The sequence below is a fragment of the Elephantulus edwardii genome, unplaced genomic scaffold, assembly GCF_000299155.1.
Source record: "Elephantulus edwardii isolate Elephantulus edwardi_28Jun2011 unplaced genomic scaffold, EleEdw1.0 scaffold00083, whole genome shotgun sequence".
Classification (NCBI taxonomy): Eukaryota; Metazoa; Chordata; class Mammalia; order Macroscelidea; family Macroscelididae; genus Elephantulus; species Elephantulus edwardii.
In genome coordinates, this window is record NW_006399833.1 from 7587131 (window position 1) to 7592686 (window position 5556).

The window sequence follows — 5556 nt, forward strand, 5'->3', positions numbered from 1 at the left end:
ATAGAGCAGGGTTTAGAGCTGTTGTGCATAGGGTCGCTATGAGTCGGAAACGACTCGATGGCACATAACAACAACAACAACAACAATGACGTTTCAGTAAGACAGGAAAAGGAATGTTAATACTGGTGACAGTGTAGGGAGAATGAAGCTATGACAGAGAAGCAGTGGCAACAGAACCAGCATGAAATAGCATGGGAACTTGCCCACGTAGCAATAGAGCTAAGTGCTTTTAGGCAAGAGGAGGAGGCAAAGTGAGGTGCCTCCGGGATCTTACCAGTAAAGCAAAAGAGTTTTGTAACATTTGCCCACTGAGGGCATAGGCTAGTCTGGCCCAAAAGACACAAGGAGTCAACGGCCCTAGAGGTCAAGGATCCAGGCAGCAAAAGCTGAAGAAACAAAGCATAGGTGTAGAATCTCTTCAGTCGCAAAGTTACATGGTTTTGAGGGTGTAAAAGGGTGAAATCCTAACCTCCTGAGTCTCAAAGAGTGGGGCTACAGCTTCTAGGTTTCAAAGAGTTAGATCACCAACTCATTTCTGGAGTATAAAACGACTATTCATGAATGCCAGGGTGACGGGACCAGAGATGCTGTCCAAAGCTGTGGCGCAGAGCTGCCATGACCAAGGAACAGAAAAATAGGGATGGCTGGGGCCGAGGCTTGGGGCTGCCACTCAACTGAACTGGGGAAATGTTGGAGCAGAGTTGGGTCTGGAAAGTGTAGCTAAAGCACAAAGAATGTAGGATCGCCGTCAAGAATCCAAGAAATAATAGCTAACACCCAGAGTTTAGATAATCTAGGTGGTGTCGTTAAACAGTGTATGATGCCCAAGCCTAGGGAGTCTATGTAAATTGTCCTTCTGGGGTTTTTATTTGATTGTAATTCTGTCTTTCTCTCTGATTTATCTCATATATACTGGAAATGTCTATTTTTGCCCATTTGACCTTTAAGCCTTGGAAGCAGATAACTTGTATTTAATATTTTGTAAATTGTGGATTTTGAGGAATTTTGCCATAAGATGGATATTCAACTTCAAGTTCATTTAAAACTTTTTGGATGATCAGATAAGGCAATGAAATTAATTTTGGGAGGCTAAAGGGTGGAATGTCATTGATTGAATTGTATCCCCCAAAGCATGTCAACTTGGCTGGGCCATGATTCTCAGTGGTTTGACAGTTACAATGTAAGTTTGGCAGTTATATGTAACTATGTAATCACGTGATCTGATGTGATCAGCCAATCATTTTAAAGGAGGTTAGGATGAGATACATAACTCTTATTCAGATCATCATCCTTATCTGAAATAAATGGAGCTTCCCTGTATCACCATTTGTTTTCTTATTGTTGTTGTTAGTGTAAAGTCATAAGGTCAGGCACTCAAGAAAGGGACCAGACAACAAGAAAGCTTAAAAATAGCTTTATTAAGGAAGCTCTCAGGACAGATTCCTTGGTCTGTAAAGGGAGGCTAAGGAAGTTGTGCTTTAGGGGTTTTGGGTGGGTTTTTATATCAAGGCCTTCAGGGAGTGAGGGACATTCCATTGTGGTTTTTGGTTCAGCTAGATGGGTGAGGCCATCACATTCTTTTTTTCCCTTATCCCCTCTGGACTAACATCCCAGCCTCTGTAGTGATAAAGGGCAACACATTTTTGTTCTGGCTACTTCCTGCCAAATGGGGATGGAGATCTGGGGCTCAGAGGCTGGATCGAGTTGGTCCAGGGTCAGTAGCCAGGGAAAAATACGGATGTAATAGTAGCTGGTTCATAGTTAAATTGGTCATTTATTTTATCCTGTGAAGTAAGAATTTAAAAGACAAGGAGTGATTAGTAACAATTTGCTTATGATTATTATTGGTCCTAGAAAAGGAAGAACCCAGGTTAGAAATGGGTACTTGAGCCAATTCGGGAGAAGGCTTGTGGTTTTTCATCTGTTTTTTAATGCTTCAATTAATTTTGTCAATTTAGAGACCTTTTCTTCTACCAGTCCTGATTCGTTTATATAATAGCAATATACAATGGCTGCATTAACCAATCACAAATCCTGAACTAGGCTTTAAGATCTATCCGCTTTTTTAACTGGTAAGGTTAGTGTATTACATCAAGAGTTTGTGAGGATAAGAAGCTTACTGGGGGTGGGGGGGCGGGCATGGAGGCAGGCAGGGTCTGGGGGCGGCCATCCATCCCTCCCTGTCACTTCCTGCCATGCTGCGGACCCTGGAACGGCTCCTGAGTGTCTGCGCCGGAGGCTGCTGCCACATCTTGTTCGGCACCCCCTTCTCCTGAGCCCTGCCAGGTGGCGTCCGCCCCCTGCACCACCACTCTGCCTCTTCCCTCCCTCCATCTCTTTCACCTCTCCTTTCTTCCTCCCTTCCTCTTTTCCCTCCTCGTTGCAGCCCCCCCCCTCCCCAGAGCCACTAGCCAGGGAAACACTCTCGGGCCAGCAGTCAGAAAGCATAACTCTTACTGTAGAACTAAATGCACTGTGCATGAAACTTGGAAAAACCCCAATGTACAAGCCTGTTGACCTTTACTCTCGGTTGCAGTCCACTTACAGCTACAACATGCAAGGAGGTGCTTATCCCCCGAGGTACTTTTGTCCATTTTCAGTTCCACCTTTCCTTTATCAACTTGAGCTTTCTGTGGGAGGACAGCAATTTAATGGAAAAGGAAAGACAAGACAGGCTGCAAAGCATGATGCTGCTTCTAAAGCATTGAAGATTCTGCAGAATGAGCCCCTTCCCGAGAGGCTGGAGGTAAATGGAAGAGAACCGGAAGAAGAAAACTCAATAACTCGGAAATAAGTCAAGTGTTTGAGATTGCACTTACCCACCTCACATGAAGAGTTTTGTGACAACCAAGGTGTCAGTCGGGAAAATCATAGGGGAAGGTGAGGGGAAGAGCAAGAAGCTTTCAAAGAAGAACGCTGTGATCGCTGTCCTTGAGGAGCTGAAGAAACTCCCACCTCTGCCCACAGTCAAACATGTGAAGCCCAGAATAAAAAAGAAAACCAAGTCCATAGTCAAGCCTCACACTGGCCCAGACTATGGCCAGGGAATGAATCCCATCAGCAGACTGGCCTAGATCCAGCAGGCAAAGAAGGAGAAGGAGAAGGAGCAGGAATACACACTCCTCACTGAGAGGGGCTTTCCACTCTGCAGGGAGTTTGTGATGCAGGTGAAGGTTAGAAATCACACTTCTGAAGGATCCAGCACCAATAAAATGGTGGCCAAACAGAACGCAACTGAGAACATGCTGGAAATCCTTGGTTTCAAAGTCTGACAGGCTCAGCCCACCAAGCCAGCTCTCATGAAGAAACCGGAGGATTGAAGGAAAGTGACCTTTTTCAAGCCTGGCTCTGTGGACGAAAATGGAGCTGGTAATACGACGAGTTCAGGATGTGTTATCTCAGCCACCAGCAGCTGCCTGCTGGGATTCTTCCCATGGTGCCCGAGGTGGCCCAGGCCATGGGTGTCAGCCAAGGACACCACACCAAAAATCTTTCCAGAGTACTTCTGAATCCTGCCAAGGCCACGGCCATGGCCATGATAGCCCGTGATTTGTTGTAAGGAGGCACTTCGCCCACAGCTGAGACCACTTTAAAGAATAACATCTCTTCAGGCCACATGCCTCATGGTCCTTTCACGAGGCCCTCCGAGCAGCTGGACTATCTCTCCGGAGTCCAGCGATTCCAGATTGAATACAAAGACTTCCTCCAAAACAAGAATGAGTTTGTATCTCTAATAAATTGTTCCTCCCAGCCACCTTTGATCAGTCACGGCATTGGAAAGGATGTTGAGTCTTGTCATGATACGGCTGCACTGAATGTTCTGAAGTTGTTGTCAGAGCTGGACCAACAGAGCGCAGAGCTGTCAAGGACAGGAAACAGGCGCTGTCCATGTGTGGGAGGTGCTGAACCTTTACTGGCCATGAACCAATATTAAATCCTGACATCCATACTGAAAATACTGAAACTATTTTGAACAATTGGAATTTGTGATATCACCAGTTTGCGGAGACACATTGATTGACAAACTGGATGCAGCAGTGGTGAGGGATGGGAACAAGGAGGCAGCATGGTCTACACAGTTTGTTGTGATTGGGCCAGAGGAGAGGAAGTTCCCCACTGAGCAGCCAAGCATGAGGTCCCAGACTCCTTCCTATGCCTCCCGCTGTTGGGGCTGTGAGACCATGCCCAGTGCACCTCAGCACTTGGTTTTGTTTTGATGGCTTTGGGGTGTGAAAGGAGGAACCACAGAAAGCACCCCCTTCTCCAACTGGCTAAATGACTCAAACTCTGTGGGAAAAACACTGGACCCAGAGCTGCGAGCACCAGAGAAAACCAGATGCTTCCTGCGCAGTCACCTCTTCCCAGTGTGCAGAGGCTACTACCCGACTTGGGCCCACCGGAACCACTGCTTTATCTTTTGGCAGCAAGATGCATCCTTAGTTTCATTATTTTTCTCTCAATTAAAATGACATTGTTACAATTTTTATTGGAAAGTTTCTCAATTGTATCTAGTTACATAGCACAGTTTATCAATTTGTCTGAGACTGATTTTATCAGTAACCTAGCCGGAAAAGATCATATCCATGTGTATGAGGTATCAGTTTGTATTTTATTGAACTAACAGACCCAGGACCATTGCAGTGAGCAGATTGTTATGTCCTCTGTTTCAGCTGACACAGTCCTGACCTTTCCAGAAATCCTTGATATGGCGTGTCTCCCTGTTGTATAAATTGGAGGTTTTTGGAATTTTAAACTTTAAATAATGATTTGGTCCCTTTTAATTTTTATTTTGGTCAATGAAATTGCTTACTCAAGTGAACTTTGATCTTTGTTTTAAAGACAATGAAACCAATTTTGTGCATATATATATACACGGCTTTTCAGGACCCAAAGCTTTTACTACACTACAGGATACAATCTCATGTAGTACATAGACAACTGCAGGTTGATTTTCCTTGAGTGCTTTATACTGCTTAACTACATCTCCATGTACGGCTGAGAAGAATGACCTGTGTTTCTGTAGAAAACTGTATTGCTTTGCTGTTGTGACTGTACACAGATGTGCAGGAAGGGCTGCAACTGGGCCAGATACACACTGGAGTCATGCAAGTTAAGTACCGCTTTGATTTCTTGTTTACACTGGAAAAATTTTTTTCTCCCCATGGAATGTAAGTAAAAGTTAGTGTTTGTCACCAATAAATGGTAATACTAATTTTTTGTTAATTTATTCTTAAATGCCACTACTGCTAGATTGCTCCCTCCTACTCCACCTCTCCTTTTTTTATATTTTTAAGAAAATAAATTTGTAATGCTTGTGATTTCATCTGGGCAAAAATAAGAAAATCTGAAGCAACTTTATATCAAAGTATTGATCAATAAACAGCTACTAATGAGAAAAAAGATGCTTATTGGAAAATAGACAAGTAATATTGGGTTTCAAGCCCTTGTGGTGTTGTGCAGAGATATATAATTGGGTTCTGGCAGGACAAAAAGACGACTGCTCACATTTAATGCAATCCCAATACAAATACCAACCCCATTCTTCAACGAGATGGA

At 44.1% G+C, this 5556-nt stretch overlaps 1 pseudogene; it reads left to right on the forward strand.

Annotated features, from left to right (window-relative positions):
- Positions 1-2434: 2434 nt before the first annotated feature.
- Positions 2435-3906, forward strand: LOC102868262 (annotated as a pseudogene).
- The last annotated feature ends 1650 nt before the right edge of the window (positions 3907-5556 follow it).